Below are 19673 nucleotides of genomic sequence, written 5' to 3'. Positions count from 1 at the left end.
TTTGGAGCATAACACCAAATTAGCAGACCTTATTAATGACGAAAATTGGCAGTGTATACTTGCCTATTTGTCAGACATTCTCTCCAAAATGAACGAAATGAATGTTTCACTCCAAGGGCAAAGTGATACAAAAGTCACTGCTATCGACAAAGTTCGAGCATTCAAGAGGAAAATCAATTTTGGGGCAGAGAGTGTCGAGGAGGGGGAGGTCGAGTGTTTTCCTCTTCTCAAGAAGTTTTTTAAAGAAACTAAACATTGGCGCTTGGGAAGAATTTGTTTCACCGAATCCTGGAACAAAATGGCTCTGAGCACTATGGGACTTAGCTTCCGAGGTCATCAGTCCCCTAGAACTTAGAACTACTTAAACCTAACTAACCTAAGGACAACACACACATCCATGCCCGAGGCAGGATTCGAACCTGCGACAGTAGCGGTCGCGCGGTTCCATACTGTGGTGCCTAGAACCGCTCGGCCACCCCGGCCGGAAAATCCTTGAACATCTCCGAAGCTGGATGTCATTGTTGGAGCAGTATTTCCCAACATCTGAAGATGAGAAGCTGCAGATATACGAATGGGTGGTCAACCCATTCACTGTATCCAAAAAGCCCAACATTCTATAATCAAATGAATATGAGTTGTTGACATAAATTGCCACAGGCCATGCCTTGAAATCAAGTTTTTGACGTTGACAGTTACTCACGCTTTTGGATCCCTTTGGATAACAAGAAATACTACCCCCTTGTTGAAAAGCAAAATGTGTACTTCTCCTGTTTGCCACAACATATATGTGTGACTCTGGATTCTCGATCTATGCTGCCCACAAAACTAAGTACCGAAGCTGTCTTGATGCGGAATCAGACATCTGTCTCCAGTTGTCAAGAATTGAACCCAACTTTTCAAAATTGTGTCAGAAGACGCATCCTCAACCATCACATTTGGATTCCTTTATTATACCTGCAGACTCATCTATAGTAAAGAAGAAAGCATTTTTCTTCGTAGATGATCAGTGAACATACCTGAACTATGACTCTATAGGAATTTTGTTTCTGTCTTGTACCATTTACAAAATCATTATCTAAATTCTGTTGGCATTGATATTTTTGATACGAAAATTGAAATAATCTCTAAAGCTAATTTCTTTTCTTTATAATATATTCCGCCCTCTCAGTTAAAAATATGGCCTGCCTATACTCCAAATACAATTACTTGCTATTACTCTGACACTATATTGAGGCAACTGGCTGCGAGCGTAAACAAATGAGGATTTTTCACGTTCCACCTTGTAAAAGGTAAACCTCCTCTGCCAGAATTGCAGAAAAAAAATTGAAGAAAAGAGTCTTACGTTCTGTGAAATGCTTTGTCTTCTTATATAGAAATGAGAGAGTCTGTTTGTTTGTTTTCCTAATTTGTTTACAGTCGAGGCTGACTGCCACGATATAGTGTCCAAGTAGTAGTTGAAGTTGTCAGCTGTCGCTAAACTGTTGCCACGCCGCCTGCCAGTTACAAGCTACGAACTGACAGTACACTGTTGCGACGCCCCCTGCTAGCTGCCGGCTATGGACTGACAGCTGCCGTTAAGTAGATACGTAAAGACGTAAAAAATAACTAGTCTTTCCGAGCTGTTTACATTGGCATGAAAATCGATTGTGGACCTCAAAAACGGCTTCATAAAAGCAGATTTCCAGAATAGATTTTGAAGTGTTTACGTGACCAACCAAAAGCGGAAGTGGGACATAGGCTTACGAAATCCGATTTTGGAAACGCATGTAAACTGGGTGAATGTATTCCCACACATTGCACAACAGATGTCACAATAGTCCTTTAAAGGCAATTCCTTGGCCTCTTTTCTTTCGAGATGTGTTTGTATCCCGAATCATGGGTACGCCTCTTTTCTTCACAGCCGCGCGGAATAGCCGCGGGGTCTCAGACGCCATGTCGTGGATTGCGCGGCTGCTCCCGCCGGAGGTTCGAGTCCTCCCTCAGGCATGTGTGTGTGTGTGTGTGTGTGTGTGTGTGTGTGTGTGTGTGTGTGTGTGTGTGTGTGCGTGTGTGTTGTCCTTAGCGGAAGTCGAACGTACGTTAATAGTGTGTAAGACTAGGGACTGATGACCTCAGCAGTCCCATAGACTTTAAATACATTTTTTTCTTCGGATTTCACGAAAAAACACAAACACACACACACACACACACACACACACACACACACACACACACACACACACACACACACACGCGCGAGCGCGCTCGCGTGCACACGCACACACGACTGTTACGAAATATGCATACTCCTTACACAACAGTAGCCAAACAGTGGAAGTGAACAGACCACAAGCTGCAGCTTGTCAACAGCGAACACTTGGACATGACGTACGCTCCTAGAAATTGAAATAAGAACACCATGAATTCATTGTCCCAGGAAGGGGAAACTTTATTGACACATTCCTGGGGTCAGATACATCACATGATCACACTGACAGAACCACAGGCACATAGACACTGGCAACAGAGCATGCACAATGTCGGCACTAGTACAGTGTATATCCACCTTTCGCAGCAATGCAGGCTGCTATTCTCCCATGGAGACGATCGTAGAGATGCTGGATGTAGTCCTGTGGAACGGCTTGCCATGCCATTTCCACCTGGCGCCTCAGTTGGACCAGCGTTCATGCTGGACGTGCAGACCGCGTCAGACGACGCTTCATCCAGTCCCAAACATGCTCAATGGGGGACAGATCCGGAGATCTTGCTGGCCAGGGTAGTTGACTTACACCTTCTAGAGCACGTTGGGTGGCACGGGATACATGTGGACGTGCATTGTCCTGTTGGAACATCAAGTTCCCTTGCCGGTCTAGGAATGGTAGAACGATGGGTTCGATGACGGTTTGGATGTACCGTGCACTATTCAGTGTCCCCTCGACGACCACCAGAGGTGTACGGTCAGTGTAGGAGATCGCTCCCCACACCATGATGCCGGGTGTTGGCCCTGTGTGCCTCGGTCGTATGCAGTCCTGATTGTGGCGCTCACCTGCACGGCGCCAAACACGCATACGACCATCATTGGCACCAAGGCAGAAGCGACTCTCATCGCTGAAGACGACACGTCTCCATTCGTCCCTCCATTCACGCCTGTCGCGACACCACTGGAGGCGGGCTGCACGATGTTGGGGCGTGAGCGGAAGACGGCCTAACGGTGTGCGGGACCGTAGCCCAGCTTCATGGAGACGGTTGCGAATGGTCCTCGCCGATACCCCAGGAGCAACAGTGTCCCTAATTTGCTGGGAAGTGGCGGTGCGGTCCCCTACGGCACTGCGTAGGATCCTACGGTCTTGGCGTGCATCCGTGCGTCGCTGCGGTCCGGTCCCAGGTCGACGGGCACGTGCACCTTCCGCCGACCACTGGCGACAACATCGATGTACTGTGGAGACCTCACGCCCCACGTGTTGAGCAATTCGGCGGTACGTCCACCCGGCCTCCCGCATGCCCACTATACGCCCTCGCTCAAAGTCCGTCAACTGCACATACGGTTCACGTCCACGCTGTCGCGGCATGCTACCTGTGTTAAAGACTGCGATGGAGCTCCGTATGCCACGGCAAACTGGCTGACACTGACGGCGGCGGTGCACAAACGCTGCGCAGCTAGCGCCATTCGACGGCCAACACCGCGGTTCCTGGTGTGTCCGCTGCGCCGTGCGTGTGATCATTGCTTGTACAGCCCTCTCGCAGTGTCCGGAGCAAGTATGGTGGGTCTGACACACCGGTGTCAATGTGTTCTTTTTTCCATTTCCAGGAGTGTATATTGCTTTTGGAGGAAGGCAGCTCCAACGTGTGAAATCAGACTATAGTGTGTTGAACAAAGGGAGTAAATCCACTAGTAAGTGTCTGGATACAGTGGGAATTCAAATTGGACCGTTAATTTCAAGTTGTTTTCATTCATCTCTAAACCAAAGACTATTGATACTTGAGAGGGAGTCATTGGGAACATGGCACTTGCATTAAGAAACTTTCAGTTCCCATGTGTTTCGCTCTGCTCTGCTCTTGACTGACTAGGGGTCCGCAATGGATTTTCGACTGAAGAAGGGCTCCGCCAGCTGAAAAGGTTGGGAAGCCCTGGTTTAGATGAATGTGTCGAAGCGGGATGGTCACGTTTCATCACACATGAGATGGAAGTCCTCTCACGACCGAGAGGTTTGCTGTTAACGATGGCAAGAAGAGAGCGCTGTAAGTCACAAATAGAACACGTGGTTGTATACGAGTCGAACGCAGGCTGTATCACGCGACTGATGCATCCTGGCAGAACAGCAGAAAAAAATCGACAAATGACCTGCAGCAACATCTCCCTCACCATCAGTCTGCCATTAAATCGTACCTCGTTACATCTCCATCTCAATCGATCAGCCCGTCCACTCTGTCATCCTTTATCGCACATGCATGTAAGTTTAGATGCATTACAAGTAAATAGAAAAATCCGAAAATTGTTGAAGTGTAATTATTGGACATAAAAATATCTTTTTGCCACCAGAACTTAGATTGATTTCATCATCCGTCAAAAGCATACTAAAAAAACATTGCTTAGAAGCACTTAGAAGGTGCAACAGGTCTACTAAAGAGACTGCTTACACCACGCTTGTCCGCCCTATTCTGGAGTATTACTGTGCGGTGTGGGAACCGCATCAAGTGAGACTGACGGATATCATCGAAAAAGTTCAAAGAAGGGCAGTTCGTTTTGTATTATCGCGAAATAGGGGAGATAGAGCCACAGACATGATACGCGAAGTGGAGTGGCAATCATTAAAACAAAGGCGTTTTTCGTTGCGATGGATCTTCTCATGAACTTTCAGTCGCCAGTATTCTCCCCCGATTGCGAAAACATTCCGTTGACACCCAGCTACATATGGAGAAATGATCATCATGATAAAATAAGGGAAATAGGGGCTCGCACAGAAAAATTTTAGTGCTCATTTTTCCCGCGCACCATACGAGAGTGGAACGGTAGTGACAGCTTGAAGGTGGTTCATTGAACCCTCTGCCAGGCACTTTATTGTGAATGACAGAGTAATCACGTAAATGTAGATGATACACTACTGGCCATTAAAATTGCTACACTAAGAAGAAATGCAGATAATAAACGGGTAGTCATTGGACAAATATATTATATTACAATCGACATGTGATTACATTTTCACTCAATTTGGGTGCATAGATCCTGAGAAATCGGTACCCAGAACAACCACCTCTGGCCGTAATAACGTCCTTGATACGCCTGGGCATTGAGTCAAACAGAGCTTGGATGGCGTGTACAGGTACAGCTGCCCATGCAGCTTCAACACGATACCACAGTTCGTCAAGAGTAGTGACAGGCGTATTGTCACGAGCCAGTTGCTCGGCCACCATTGACCAGACTTTTTAATTGGTGAGACATCTGGAGAATGTGCTGGCCAGGGCAGCGGTCGAACATTTTCTGCATCCAGAAAGGCCCGTGCAGGACCTGCAACAAGCGGTCGTCCATTATCCTGCTGAAATGTAGGGTTTCGCAGGGATCAAATGGTTCAAATGGCTCTGAGCACTATGGGACTTAACATCTATGGTGATCAGTCCCCTAGAACTTAGAACTACGTAAACCTAGCTAATCTAAGGACAGCACACAACACCCAGCCATCACGAGGCAGAGAAAATCCCTGACCGCGCCGGGAATCGAACCCGGGAACCCGGGCGTGGGAAGCGAGAACGCTACCGCACGACCACGAGATGCGGGCTCGCCGGGATCAAATGAAGGGTAGAGCCACGGGTCGTAACACATATGAAATGTAACTTCCACTGTTCAAAGCGCCGTCAGTGTGAACAAGAGGTGACAGACGTGTAACCAATGGCACCCCATACCATCACGCCGGGTGATACGCCAGTATGGCGATGACGAATACACGCTTCCAATGTGCGTCCACCGCGATGTGGCCAAACACGGATGCGACCATCATGATGCTGTAAACAGAACCTGGATTCATCCGAGAAAATCACGTTTTGCCATTCGTGCACCCAGGTTCGTCGTCGAGTACGCCATCGCAGGCGCTCCTGTCTGTGACGCAGCGTCAACGGTAACCGCAGCCACGGTTTTGAGGCTGATAGTCCATGCTGCTGCAAACGTCGTCGAACTGTTCGTGCAGATGGTTGTTGTCTTGCAAACGTCCCCATATGTTGACTCAGGGATAATATGCCTGTCATCTCGACTGCTAGTGATACGAGGCCGTTGGGATCCAGCACGGCGTTTCGTATTACCCTCCTGAACCCCACGATTCCATATACTGCTAACAGTCATTGGATCTCGACCAATGCGAGCAGCAATGTCGTGATACGATAAACCGCAATCGGAATAGGCTACAATCCGACCTTTATCAATGTCGGAAACGTGATGGTACGCATTTCTCCTCCTTACACGAGGCATCACATCAACGTTTCACCAGACAACACCGGTCAACTGGTGTTTGAGAAATATGTTGGATACTTTCCTCATGTCAGCACGTTGTAGGTGTCGCAACCGGCGCCAACCTTGAGGTGAATGTTCTGAAAAGCTAATCATTTGCATATCACAGCATCTTCTTCCTGTCGGTTAAATTTCGCGTGTGTAGCACGTCATTTTTGTGGTGTAGCAACTTTAATGGCCAGTAGTGTAGTAGCTGTGACATTAGCACTGGAGAGCAGATCCACCCAGGCTGCTGTCACAGCCGAGCGACAAATAAATGAACACCACAGGAAAACGTACGAGGGACGTTCAATAAGTAATGCATTACATTTTTTCTGGAAGCAGGTTGGTTTTATTCGGGAATCTAATACACCATATTATTTCCAAATCTTTTGTCTACCAAACCCTATTTTTCAACATCATTTCCGTTCACTGGAACGGCCTTACGGCACCACAATGCGAGGGCCCGTATGAGCGCAGGTTACCATTCTACCGATCACGCCAGTGCTAACGTCTTCCTTCACCAACGGCCTACCCGTCATCCACGTACTGCTCGTAGTGCATCCTTCATTGAGCCAAACAGATGGAAGTCAGTTGATACGATATCCGTGCTGTAGGTTGGATGAGGAAGAACAGTCAAAAATGTTCAAATGGGTCTGAGCACTATCGGACTTAACATCTGAGGTCATCAGTCCCCGAGAACTTAGACCTACTTAAACCTAACTATCCTATCCGTACCAGATAAGGTTGGCAGTAGAGAGAGAGAGAAGATCCAACGGAGAGCAGCGCGCTTCGTTACAGGATCATTTAGTAATCGCGAAAGCGTTGCGGAGATGATAGATAAACTCCAGTGGAAGACTTTGCAGGAGAGACGATCAGTAGCTCGGTACGGGCTTTTGTTGAGACTGGAATAGAAGGGAGAACCGATAGGGGTAGTCAAAGTACCCTCCGCCACACACCGTCAGGTGGCTTGCGGAGTATGGATGTAGATGTAGAACCTAAGGACATCACACACATCCATGCCCGAGGCAGGATTCGAACCTGCCACAGTAGCAGCCGCGTGGTTCCGGACTGAAGCGCCTAGAACCGTTCAGCCACAGCGGCCGACGAAGAACAGTGCGAGGAAGTTTTGTGAGCTCCTCTCGGGTGTGCAGCCTTGTATGAGGCATTGCGTTGTCATGGAGAAGAAGAAATTCGTTTGAATTTTGTGGCGACGAACACGCTGAAGTCTTGTGGACAGCACATCACACTTCAGAGTTGTTCGGTGCACCATGAGGGAGGACATCAAACAGAATAACCCCTTCCGATTCCAAAAGATCTTCGCCATGACATTAATGGCTGAATAAGAGAGTTTGATTTTTTTTTTCAGGGTGATATGGTTTGGCGCCACTCCACGGATTACCGTTTTGTTTCCGGTTAGAAGTGATGAATCACGCTTCATCGCCTGTGACAATATTCGACAAAAAATTGTCACGAGCAGCCTCGTAACGAGCAAGCAATCCCGCTGAGACGATCCTTCGTTGATCTTTATGGTCTTCGGTTAGGCGGAGATGAACCCAGCACGCACACACCTTAGAGTGCCCCAACTGGTGGATGTGTGTGTCAGCAGCAGCAATAGAAACGTCCAGTTGTGCAGCGAGGTGTTTTGACTGCGATCCGGCCATCGCCTGCAATGAGAGTCTCCGCAGGTTCCAACATTGCAGAAGCCACAGCTGTGTGCATCCGACTGGCAGGCGGGAGATGGGACAGGTTTACGCGACCTTGTTGCGACGATGTTAGACGACTCGCCCAACGACTCTCTGTGCTTTTGTTCATGCCAGGTCTCTGTAGGTATTCTGCAAGAGCCTACGACTATCGGCAGTGCCCTGGTTTTCTGCCAGAAGAAACCCCATGGCAGGTCTCTGTTTGGAACACACTTTCGTTACAGACACCATTTTTAAAGCTACATATAGCGCCGCCCCCTATCGGATCTTCATGAAAGTATAGGGGCTGACGGGGGAATATCCCACGATGTCCCACAACTAATACTGCAGCTTGTCAATGCCTATTGTCCAAGAACAAAATGTGTTGCATTACTTATTGAAGTTAGTAACTTGACAAACCTGACTGTCAAAAACGTGAAAAATAAGTGTGACAAAAAGAACGACATGTTACGAGAGTAATGTCTCGTAGCTGAGTCGTGGAGGTATTTTGAGGCGAAAAACTATCAAAAGTACTATGGCACAGCACTCTCGTGTATCTTGTTGGATGAGAAGCTGAACGCCGTAGCCGGAAGAGACATACGGGGTAACTGTGGCTGATGCGTCACATCAAATGGTCGGTTCAGTGGAGACTGTCAGCAGCTGGCAGTACACACAACCCGCCTTGGTTTTGTGCCAGACCGAGGTTTTATTAAGCGGGCGTCTGCGCCCCACACCCTTTCGAGGGAAAATCGCCTGAAACGAGAGAGAATTGAGAGGGGTGCCTAATGCAACGAAACATATCCTTGCTGAGGGTTATAATATAAACAAAAACAAAAAGAAAACTAAGATAGTGATATGTGTAGCAAATGAACATGCTGGATGGCTAAATATTAATTTTGCTCGGGAGATTCTTGAGGAATTGAGCAAATTTTGGCTAATTTATAAGCTGATTAGATACATATGGACGATACAAGAAAAACTTTGCTCCAGTCTCACGATTACGACATAGTCGCAGAAAAATTCACAGTCATTCAAGAAAGCCTTTTTGTATTTATTCCAGTTACGGGCCACAGTATTTTACAAATGATAATTTCGGTCTATGATGACCCTCATCAACACCTGAGAACAAACAGTGTGACTGAAAAATTGTTCGGACTTAGTTGCAGAAGAGAGTCACAACAGATTGAAATTAATTGTATGGTGTAAAATATTGTGGTCGGTAAATAATGTAAATATAAAAACTTAGTACCAGCGGTTGCGCAAGGCAGAATGGCTTTCTCTGAAAAGCCACTAACTGCAAAAACGCAAACTCTGAGACCAGAGCGAGATTTCATGATACACAATGTTTCCAGCATCGTCGGTACAACTACGAAACACGAACAATTGGGAAAACAGAAATGAAACGATTAGAGGCTTTGAAAGGTGGTGTTACAGGAGCAGATGAACTGAACGAACAAAGAATTAAGACGTTCCGCAAAGATGCAGTGAGAACAGTCGTACAAATGACATAACGAATCGACGAGGTAGATTGTTGGGACACATATGTTGCAAATTCTTGGCATATTAAAACTCATGCCGGACTAGGACTCGAACCAGGGACCTTTGCCTTTCGTGGGCAAGTGCTCTACCGATAGAACTACCCAAATACAACTCACGATTCGCCCACACAGCTCAATCTCCTGTCCTACCTCCAGGCGTCACAGAAGTTCACCTGCATACCTCATGGCACCCAGGAAATTTCATTTCAGCGCGCATTACGCTGCAGAGCGAAAACTGGTTCTGTATACGAGTCCTTATTCATCAGGAAAAAAATCGACAGCTATTTCCGCCATTAGTTCGACAGTCTGTAGTGTTTGAGAAATTCAACGAGAAGTTTTCTTCATACCTCAAGCCGTAATGAGAAAACTTACAAGCGAGGTAGTCTAGTGAGCAACAGGGGATGTGCCCCCGCAGATTCGGATTCAGGTCTCTAATCAGATTCTGACGAAACTTTTTTATTATCTAAAATTTCAGGCACTAGTAATTCTATCTGTATTGCAAGATGTCCCAAAGTCACGCGACTTTCTAACGAACGCAAAAGTTACGTAATGTGGCAATGTTCATAAACATGAATACCGCTACTCCACATTTAGTTCTTCGCACCGAGTTTTAATGACATGCTGTTGCATTCTTGATTCGCTTCAAAGCTGGTAAAAGGGTCGCAGATTTTCTCGCACGATACTGATACAAGGACTATGGTCATTCCTTATTCCTTTCTTCGTTAGGTAAGCTCCACGTGAACGTATATAAAATGCAGAACATGTACGCAAAAATTAGCTTAATTTAATAGAATAATGCAGTTGCTAAATTTATTGTATTACAAAAATCCGCTTTTATTGTAATATGTAATGGCGAAATGAAATAGATGGGAATTGATTAGGAAGTAAGCTTTTGAAATTAGTTAACAATCGTGACTTGTTCCACATCAAACGAATAAAATAATTTATAACATCGAAATACTGATTGTTTTGTGAAAGATACATATTTCAAATAAGGGAAAGGACTTTGGATGTGGATCGAGTATGAGACTGCAAACATATAGCCTATCGCCTTCACTACTTGCAGTACATCACCTTCACTACTTCCAATATTTAGCATTCACTGCTTGCAGAATATCGGCTTCAATACTTGCCCCATGCGCTATCTCTCCAGCCACATCAAATCATTACAGTTCGTTGATTCGGTCAACAATCATGATGTTCGACTGATGCAGTTTTCTGGTATTCTGGGTTACGAGATACCTTTCTTATTTCATCATCAGCATCATCAAGATCTGCCTTATACAGTGCTAGCCATTGACACTGAAGCACCACGAGGGTGGCTTGCAAAAAGTATCAATTTGGCATGAAGTGTAGGCCTATTAAATGCTTCTATATGGAAACGATTAGCATACTGTACTGATTGCAGAAGGGTTTTAGACCATATACTGTATTAGAATATTATGAAGTACCTAGAAGAAAACGATTTATTGACATACAGTCAGCACGGATTCAGAAAATATCGTTCTTGTGGAACACAACTCGCTCTTTATACTCATACAGTAATAAGTGCTATCGACAGGGGATGTCAAATTGATTCCATATTTTTAGATTTCCAGAAGGATTTCGACACCGTTCCTCACAAGCGTCAATCAAACTGCGTGCCTACGGAGTATCGCCTCAGTTGTGCGTCTGGATTCGTGATTTCCTGTCAGAAAGGTCACAGTTCGTAGTAATAGACGGAAAGTCATCGAGTAAAACAGAAGTAATATCCGACGTTCCCCAAGGAAGTGTTATAGGCCCTCTATTGTTCCTGACCTATATTAACAACATAGGACACCATCTGAGTAGCCGTCTTAGATTGTTTGCAGACGATGCTGTCATTTACCGTCTTGTAAAGTAATCAGATGATCAAAACTATTTGCAAAATGATTTATATAAGATATCTGTATGATGCGAAAAGTGGCAATTAACTCTAAATAAAGGAAAGCGTGAAGTTATTCACATGAGTACTAAAAGAAATCGGCTAAATTTCGATTATGTGATAAGTCACACAAATCAGAGGGCTGTAAATTCAACTAAATACTTCGGGATTACAATTGCAAATAACCTAAATAGAAACGATCACATAGACAATATTGTGGGTAGAGCAAACCAAAGATTGCGATTCATTGGCAGAACACTTGGAAGGTGCAACAGGTCAACTAAAGAGACTGCTTACACCACGCTTGTCCGCCCTATTCTGGAGTATTGCTGTGCGGTGTGGGATCTGCATCAGGTGGGACTGACGGATGACATCGAAAAAGTACAAAGAAGGGCAGCTCGTTTTGTATTATTGCGGAATAGGGGAATAGTGTCACAGACATGATACGTGAATTGGAGTGCCAATCATTAAAACAAAGGCGTTTTTCGTTGCGACGGTATCTTCTCATGAAATTTCAATCACCAGTTTTCTTCTCCGATCGCTAAAACATTCTGTTGGCACCTACCTACATAGGGAGAAATGATCATCGCGATAAAATAAGAGAAATCAGGGCCCGCTCAGAAAAATTTAAGTGCTCGTTTTTCCTGTGTGTCATTCGAGAGTGTAACGGTAGAGAGACAACATGAAGGTGGTTCATTGAACCCTCTGCCAGGCACTACCCCTTCAGCAGAGTAATCACTTAGATGCAGATGTAGATTTCAGCACAACAGCTCAAGAAACAGGCATGAGTAATTTCATCTGTTTTACAAGTTGTCCCACAAATGTAGCAGAAAACTCCGAGAGGTTGTAGAGGGCATCTTGAGGAAGAAATCGAAGCTGCAGTATAGGCACTGGCGACGGCGCTTGCCAATAGGCTACCCCTTCGGCAGCAAACGTGACTTCGTACACTGCCAGCCACTAGTTGCTGCGTGGACAGGCCTCGTCTCCTGTGAATGGGAATGCAATGCTCTATTGCCTCGGTACATGACGGTTTCAGACACGGTTTTATATCTGCAGTTTGTTTTTCTCCTGAAACCCCCTAAAATCTGCACTGTTTTTCGGTATAGAGGAGAAAAATAAACTGCAGATGGAAACCCGTGCCTGAAACCGCCATCCACCGAGGCAACAGAGCATCCCATTCATAGGAGACAAGGCCTTTCTGCGCAGCGGCTAGCTTCATCTTCTCCACTGGCGATCGTGGCAATCAGTCGCGATCACTGAATAACAAACAACGCTGAGAGACGCTCCGTCAACGTACAAAATCACACTTGCTGTCGAAGAAGAGGCATAGTGGCAGGCACCGGCGCTTGTATCTTCGACGCTCTATAGCGTCTTTGGATGACGTTTCTGGACACGGGTTCCTATTGTCGATTTGTCCCTCAAGACACTCTCTTCAACCACTCAAAGCCTGTCGCAACATTTTTGGGACGCCCTATACAAGGAAAGATTAAGCTATGGTTTCCTCATTCAGAAATCACATTTCAATTATGTTTGTGTGAATATCACGTTTGTACCTTGCATAAAAAAACAAACGTCCACCAGCACGTGTCAGAATTCGACAGCAGTAGTATTGTTCCCTATCTAGATCTTAAATTTATCATTCCTTGACACTGCTGCTCGCATCGGAAGGAATCACACGACTGTCATCCGAATATGGAACTGATGAGTTCAGAAAGCCCATAGGCCTACTCATGCCGCTAATACCTGAGAAAACACACCCGTTTTACATTGGCTGTGCAAGATCATACAGTCGTTTTGCGTACATTGACCCAGAAAACTGGCTTGTTTCGTGTAAGACAAGTATCCACATGGACAGTGTGATGACGTCCAGAGCACCTCTGACTGCCAGCAAGGCGACATTGTTGCGGCTTCGCTTGACATTGCAGTAGAGGAACATGATGGATGTGTACGTTTGTGGGTGCTGCGAGGAGTACCAATGCAGCGGGCCTGCCTACGTCATCGTCATAAGTTCCCAAGCCCTGGCTTAAAGCAGGGGGGAGGGGAGGGGGGAGAGAGAATGTGTGCACAACACTATCACCTCTCGTTCGCATATCTAGGTCACTGTGACGTTATCTGTTGACAAGGCAGGTCTGCATGTTGCCCATGCCGTCCTCACTGCGTGGACGCAGCGAGCGTTTGACTGTTGCCCTGGTCAGTACGTTCTCCAGATATCTACCCACCGAAGACATCTGGTCATGGTTTGCCGAGAGACTGCCAGCGCACCACTCCCCAGTCACTGCGATTGATGAACCCTGGTACATACTTGAAATAGGGTGGAATGGCATATCAGTCATCCAAACTCAGTTCGACTAGACGTCCAGTTAGATTAGAGCCGTTGTTGCTGCCAGAGGTGGCAGTCCTGTTTACTAAATTTTGCACCGTGTCTGCCCCAAACCACTTACAAATTTAATAACACGTTCTGCATTTACTCTACAGCCTGTACACAATAAGTAAAATTTCATTATTTGCTTTCATTCCTAATTTTCCTATTTTAATGGCAAGCAGTATGCAATCAGTCTAGATCTGACTCCGCCGTCCTCCCCTTTCACCATTCCTCAGCCTCAGTTTGCATTCTGGATAACACAACATGGAACAATATGTATTCCTCTATATCATTCTGCGCTTGCTTGAACCAGTGCAACGCTCTTATTGTGGTTATCGTGTCTTCCGCAACTCCTTCCTGATTTTTTTTACACTCCTGGAAATGGAAAAAAGAACACATTGACACCGGTGTGTCAGACCCACCATACTTGCTCCGGACACTGCGAGAGGGCTGTACAAGCAATGATCACACGCACGGCACAGCGGACACACCAGGAACCGCGGTGTTGGCCGTCGAATGGCGCTAGCTGCGCAGCATTTGTGCACCGCCGCCGTCAGTGTCAGCCAGTTTGCCGTGGCATACGGAGCTCCATCGCAGTCTTTAACACTGGTAGCATGCCGCGACAGCGTGGACGTGAACCGTATGTGCAGTTGACGGTAGGGACACTGTTGCTCCTGGGGTATCGCCGAGGACCATTCGCAACCGTCTCCATGAAGCTGGGCTACGGTCCCGCACACCGTTAGGCCGTCTTCCGCTCACGCCCCAACATCGTGCAGCCCGCCTCCAGTGGTGTCGCGACAGGCGTCAATGGAGGGACGAATGGAGACGTGTCGTCTTCAGCGATGAGAGTCGCTTCTGCCTTGGTGCCAATGATGGTCGTATGCGTGTTTGGCGCCGTGCAGGTGAGCGCCACAATCAGGACTGCATACGACCGAGGCACACAGGGCCAACACCCGGCATCATGGTGTGGGGAGCGATCTCCTACACTGGCCGTACACCTCTGGTGATCGTCGAGGGGACACTGAATAGTGCACGGTACATCCAGACCGTCATCGAACCCATCGTTCTAGCATTCCTAGACCGGCAAGGGAACTTGTTGTTCCAACAGGACAATGCACGTCCGCATGTATCCCGTGCCACCCAACGTGCTCTAGAAGGTGTAAGTAAACTACCCTGGCCAGCAAGATCTCCGGATCTGTCCCCCATTGAGCATGTTTGGGACTGGTTGAAGCGTCGTCTCACGGGGTTTGCACGTCCAGCACGAACGCTGGTCCAACTGAGGCGCCAGGTGGAAATGGCATGGCAAGCCGTTCCACAGGACTACATCCAGCATCTCTACGATCGTCTCCATGGGAGAATAGCAGCCTGCATTGCTGCGAAAGGTGGATATACACTGTACTAGTGCCGACATTGTGCATGCTCTGTTGCCTGTGTCTATGTGCCTGTGGTTCTGTTAGTGTGATCATGTGATGTATCTGACCCCAGGAATGTGTCAATAAAATTTCCCCTTCCTGGGACAATGTATTCACGGTGTTCTTATTTCAATTTCCAGGAGTGTATTTACACGTCAAGTTCCGTAGGACCAAATTGAGGAGCAAATCTCCAGGGTAATGGAACGTGTCGGTACATGAAATTACAACATAAAAATAAAAACAGATAAAAATAAACTGTTTATGGATCCGAAAAAAGTCAATCCATAAATTTAAGTAAACGCAATCAACAACACAACTATAATAAACATACTTTTTCAAGGAACTTCTCGACAGAACAGAAGGAGTAACCCATGGGGAAACTCTTCAGTTTAGATTTGAAAGCACGTGGATTACTGCTAAGATTTTTTAATTCTATTGGTAGCTTATTGCAAATGGATGCAGCAGTATACTGCACACCTTTCTGCACTGGAGTTAAGGAAGTTCGATCCAAATGCAGGTCTGATTTCTGACGAGTATTGACTGAGTGAAACCTACTTATTCTAGGGAGTTCTTATTACCGACAATGTCAAAATACCCAGACTCGTGAACAGGGGTCGACAAGAGGTTCGTGAACTCACACCACTTATTGCCTGAACCGCCTGTTTCTGAGCCAAAAATATACTTTTAGAATGGGAAGAGTTACCTCAAAATATAATACCATACGACATAAGCGAATGAAAATAAGCAAAGTAGACTAATTTTCGTGTCGAACGATCACTCACATCAGATAACGTTCGAATAGTAAAAATGGCAGCATTAAGTCTTTGAACAAGATCATGAACGTGGGCTTTCCACGATAGTTTACTATCTATCTGAACAATGTGAACACCTAGAAATTTGAACAGTTCAGTTTCACTAATCATATGCCCATTCTGTGAAATCAAAACGTCAGGTTTTGTTGAATTTTGTCTTAGAAACTATAAAAACTGAGTGTTATTGTGATTTAGTGTTTATTTATTTTCTATAAGCCATGAACGTAGGTCACGAACTGCGCTATTCGAAACCGAGCCAATGATTAGTTTCCAGCTAATATGTTCAGCTTTCCGCGAAAAAATTGACGGTCTCGTGTTTCAATGGCATTATATTGCGTTTTTCATTCAATCAGTCATTTTAGTGAGTTCCGCACTTCGGAAGTTTTACGCATGTGGCACCTCTCTTCCCTGAGCGGGCTTGAGGTCCGTCGGCGATAGTTACAATTCCTTTTCGCTATTTTCATAGTTTTTCACCACTGTACGCCATTTCTTCAGCTTTTGAGACTTCTATGAGTGACTAATAACTTCACTCTCACTGTACTCTTATTGACATTAGTAATTTCCAGTTTTTAACACGGTTTTTCACTACTTCGCCTATTTATGTCACTATCACACTTCGCAAGTACTGCGCAAGATTTTACTTCCCGCTTTACATTATCGGTCCCGACAATCCATGTTCACCTCTGTCTCATGTAGTCTTAGCGCTATCTCCACTCCTTATAACCCAATTTCATTACATGCCATCAGATTTCGTCTCAGGTCATCGCATATCTCATTTCTATCTGTTCTCCATCACCACTTTTCCAGTATTTCACACATGTCTCGAACTTCCCATCTCATGTGCCTGAGAACTCAAACGAAAAATTAATCACTGTTTTTGGTAATTCGACTTTTCCGCAATTTTTTGGTTTCTAAGCCAGTTTAAACATAAAACATTACTACGTAACTATACCACGAACTCGTCTCAAGTATTCAGAGAGAGAGAGAGAGAGAGAGAGAGAGAGAGCTGCAGTATTAAAACCTACAACAATTGCTGTATTCATTTAAGAGACGCCTACTTGTATACTGTTGTACTAATTTTCAGAAGGAAAGTAACTTTCGCATAACGTGACACTGGTAAATAACAACTCGATGAAACTTGGACCATACATATTAAAAGAACTGCTGCAGTATAGCACAGAAGGTAACTGAAAGAAATACGCAACGATAGGAAAAAACTTCTAATTTGTGGTAAGACCTTATGGGACCAAACTGCTGAGGTCAGCCGCGCGGGATTAGCCGAGCGGTCTTAGGCGCTGCAGTCATGGACTGTGCGGCTGGTCCCAGCGGATGTTCGAGTCCTCCCTCGAGCACGGGTGTGTCTGTTTGTCCTTAGGTTAATTTAGGTTACGTAGTGTGTAAGCTTAAGGACTTATGACCTTAGCAGTTAAGACCCATAAGATTTCACACACATTTGAACATTTTGATTTTTTTAAGCTGAGGTCATTTATGTCTAAGCTTACACACTACTTAATCTAACTAAACTAACTTACGCTACGGACAACACACACACCCACGCCCGAGGGAGGACTCGAACCTCCGACGAGGGGAGCCGCGCGAACCATGACACGACGCCATAGACCGCACGGCTACCCTGCGTGGCTTGATAGGAAAAGAAAAGATTCTTTTAATCAAAGACAATAATTACATTAAAGTCACTGAGATTTGTTATGTCTCCTGGACATAACAAAATGAATGTGGTTTTTAATAGGGTGTGTGATCGCAGGGGACGAGAATGAAATTCTCTGCAACGTACTCCCAAGTTGGCCTCAAGGTTCGTAAGTAGTTGTTCCACTCGTTCACCAGCGCTGATGACAACTTTCAAATGCTCGTTGGTCCATGTGGACGTGCTGCAGTACGGCTCTCCAACGCATTCCACATCTTCTCGAGGGGATTTAAGTCGGGGTACGGGCTGGCCAGTGCTTTGACCAAATATTCTCTGATTCCAACAGCTCCTCCACCCGCGCTCTTCGAAGTGGTCGCGCATTTCTTCTATAAAAAGGAAGTCAGGGCTGAAAAAACTCTTGGAAACACGCACTTGAGGATGCAGTCCCGTGTCAGAAGAACGTTTACTTGTGAGAGTACCGTGTTCAACGATTGAAGGTCAGTAGGCCCCTGCAAAATTATGCTCCCTACAATACAGTCTGGCAGCCAGTGTTGTCTGACGTAACTCCTCGAAATCAGACTTCTTCTGCCAATGTAGGAATCTTGCCAGTCAACTGCAGCAGACCTTGCGAGTTTCAGCCAACAATAATTTTGTGAACAGCTAAACAGACTCCTACCCTCGTGGAGTTTTACATGATTAAAGAATGACGGTCTAACATGGAGGGTGCGGAAAGCAGAAAAATCTCTCCCACTCCATGACTGATTTCTAACCTTTGACACACCCAAAGGGCTTACAGACACTCATGAGAAATCGTGCCTTCTGCAGAAATAAATATTGTGAACAATTAGAGCGCTCTTTACTAGGATTTTAAATGAACATTCTGTCGTAGCATGACCACAGAGCAAGAGTAAGTCTCGCACTTAACCGTTCTAGCGGTTACACTTGGCTTCAAATGTTATCTTTCCAAAAAGGTTTCTTCTGGCGTCTCACACAATAGGGTTTTATGGCAGACAGCCCACCCCCAGCCGGCCGCGGTGGTCGAGCGGTTCTAGGCGCTTCAGTCCGGAACCGCGCGACTGTTACGGTCGCAGGTTCGAATCCTGCCTCGGGCATGGATGTGTGTGATGTCCTTAGGTTACTTAGGTTTAAGTAGTTCTAAGTTCCAGAGGACTGATGACCTCAGATTCAACATCTGCGCTCAGAGCCATATGAACCATTTTTGAGCCACCCCATAGTTACCTGGTGTGCTGCTCTGGAGGACAGATTTCAGCTCCGAACGCATTTATTACCCGTCCTGTTCCTTTTAAATAAACTTTTATATTGCACAAGCCCACTAGAAAACTTTCAATACTGCAGAAATTAACAAGTTCCCTCACCGTAATAAAAAGGAGCAAGGGAAGAAATAATCAGCTGAGCAATCACTGGCAGCACTGAAATTGTCTGCAGTTATGATGCAATTTTAAGGGATCGACTAGAATGACTACAGCCAACGGCCTTTACGCAGTGGTAACACCGGTTCCCGTCAGATCACCGAAGTTAAGCGCTGTCGTGCTGGGCTAGCACTTGGACGGGTGACCATCCGGTCCGCTGAGTGCTGTTGGCAAGTGGGGGCCACTCAGCCCTTGTGAGGCAAACTGGGGAGCTACTCGATTGAGAAGTAGCGGCTCCGGTCTCGTAAATTTGCATACGGCCGGGAGAGCGTTGAGCTGACCACATGCCCCTCCATATCGCATCCAGTGACGCCTGTGGGCTGAGGATGACACGGTGGCCGGTCGGTACTGTTGGGCCTTCATGGCCTGTTCAGGAGAAGTTTAGTTTTTAGAACGACTATGGGAAGATACATATTACATTATAAAATACGTTGT

General features: G+C 46.0%; 1 pseudogene; it reads left to right on the top strand.

Annotated features, from left to right (window-relative positions):
- Positions 1-19293: 19293 nt before the first annotated feature.
- On the top strand, positions 19294-19411 carry LOC126268260 (5S ribosomal RNA; annotated as a pseudogene).
- The last annotated feature ends 262 nt before the right edge of the window (positions 19412-19673 follow it).

Source organism: Schistocerca gregaria, chromosome 4 (genome assembly GCF_023897955.1).
Source record: "Schistocerca gregaria isolate iqSchGreg1 chromosome 4, iqSchGreg1.2, whole genome shotgun sequence".
Classification (NCBI taxonomy): Eukaryota; Metazoa; Arthropoda; class Insecta; order Orthoptera; family Acrididae; genus Schistocerca; species Schistocerca gregaria.
The sequence above is the reverse complement of the archived record's forward strand: the minus strand, read 5'-3'. Positions and strand labels throughout refer to the sequence as shown.